Here is a 2,359-nt window from a genome sequence, read left to right as displayed (position 1 = left end):
ATATATATATATATATATATATGACATGGCTTTAGTGTTGGGAGTAGGAGGATCGGAAGGATTAGGAGGAACGGGAACGGTGGGAAAACGAGGAATATCCAAAACATCACGTGGTAAGAAAAAAGTTGCTAAACCACGTGTTGTTAATGACTCATCTCTCATGTCGATGCCGACGATTGGTACTAGTGGTGAAGCTATTCCTCTATATCCTGAGGTCCCTATAGAGCCATATACCATAGACGGAATAATGGAACCCGGATGTGTTGATTGCTACAACTGCATTGTCATCATTCCAGAAGAAGATGGTTATGTAAACTATTTTAAATTATGATTGTTAAATATTTCATTATTGCATGTTATATTATTTTATTAATTCATTTTTATATTTAATTTGCATGTAAACTTTGAAGATATCTTCCTTTTAAATCATCTGCAAAGGCAATTGTTGAAGTCATACAAGAGAAACATAAAAAACCATGGTCGTCTTGGGGTGAGATAACAGAGGATAAGACACCTCAATTTAGCGAAGTTGATCAATTTTTACATTGTTTCAAAGTAATTAGATTAATTTATTTAATTACTAATTATACATTTGATTGCTTAATTGAATTATATTGTTAATATTTTTTAAATTTAAACAAACAACAAACTAAATGTATTTGGAAAAGAGAGCACGATGCTGCAGTTTTGACTTCTTTTGACCATCGCTTTTCCAAGCGTCTGTCATCTATTTTGGCGTACGCACGTAATAAGCGCGAGGAAAAACGCCCGAATTGGATTGATGAAAATGTTTGGAGTGCATTGTGGAGGAAATGGAACACAGATGCTTACAAACAGAAGAGAGAAAAAACAAAGATTAATAGAGCATCTGGAGATTTCATGTCTGCTGGAGAAATTAAATATTATATGGTAATTACTATTTATAATATATATCTATTAATTTATATTCAATTAATCATCACATTTCACCAACTTATAAACTTGACATTAATTTAATATTTTAGGAAAAGCAACTTGGAAGGGAGGTCACTCAGGCAGAGATACACCGCTATCTTCATGTTAATCCTGAAACAAATGAGTATACTGATGAATTATCAAAAATGATTCAGGTAATTATTATATATTAATTATTATATATTAACTAGTCCTCTAATAAATTATTATATATTAATTAACTATTTTAATTTATTTTTATTTTTTATATAGGAACAACTTCAACAAGTCATGAAAGAATGGGATGATCATCAAACTACTCTTCCTCCTGCTCAGCGAGCTGGTCCAATGCAGCGGAAACAATATGAGACCGCAAGTTTTATGAACATCAGTGGTGGCAAGTACAAAGGGCGTGTGCTGGGTGCCGGTAGTTTATCATCAACATTTGTGAAAGCTCCAACAGGCTATATTCATACTGAGACGTCTTCTTCTAATGCTAGTACAAATCAATCTCATCATCCGAGGATAGATAATCTTAACCAGTTAAAGGAGCAACGAGCAAGCGAGAAAGAAGAAAAGACACAGCAGCTGATACAAGCAGCAATTGATAAATTGAATGAGGAATGGAAAAAAAGTTTCAAGAGCAGCAGCAGCAGTTTCAGCAGCAACAACAATTTCAACAACAACAATTTTCATTTCCTCCTGTGTTTCATCAGCAGTTCCCGCCTCAGCCTCAATACTTGCATTAACAACCACTATTCCAGCAGCAACAAATTTACTCTCAATACTCCCAGCAGCAGCAACCGCCTCCAAATTTCCAACAGCAACACCACGATCCTCCGAACTCTGCCTTCCAGCAACAACAACATCCAATGTTTCAGCAACAACAATATTTTCATAATTATCAGTATGTTCCGTCGTCTTCACATCAACTTCCTCAACCTCAACCAGATCAAACTGCATACCGACCAACTATGCCAACAACTGGCTTGATCAGACCAGATTTAAATCAACCTCAACCAGTTATGGCTCCTCCTTCGACCAGTCGTGGTGTAATTGAAGATGAAATCCAATTTCAAACCATGATGTCTCCTCCAACACAAATTAATAATACTTTTGAGGGACTTCTGTCGTCGGGTAACATTGCATGAAATAATGATGCTGGGAGTGGAACTGATCAGAGGAATTATTATGAGGATTGACGTATTTGAATAACTTCATAACTTTATTTTTGGTTTGTATGAACACATATTTATCTTGTCCTAGTTAATTATTGTGTGTTTAATTATTGATTTGTAAGACATTATTTATTAATTTTGGAATGTTTTATTTGGTTTGGTAGTAATTACTTTAATTATTATTAATATTATATTTTTATATATAATAGTTATTTTAATTTTTAAATTTAATTTTTATTTAAATTTAA

Source organism: Cicer arietinum, chromosome 3 (assembly GCF_000331145.2).
Source record: "Cicer arietinum cultivar CDC Frontier isolate Library 1 chromosome 3, Cicar.CDCFrontier_v2.0, whole genome shotgun sequence".
NCBI lineage: Eukaryota > Viridiplantae > Streptophyta > Magnoliopsida > Fabales > Fabaceae > Cicer > Cicer arietinum.
This window is presented reverse-complemented; position numbering follows the sequence as displayed.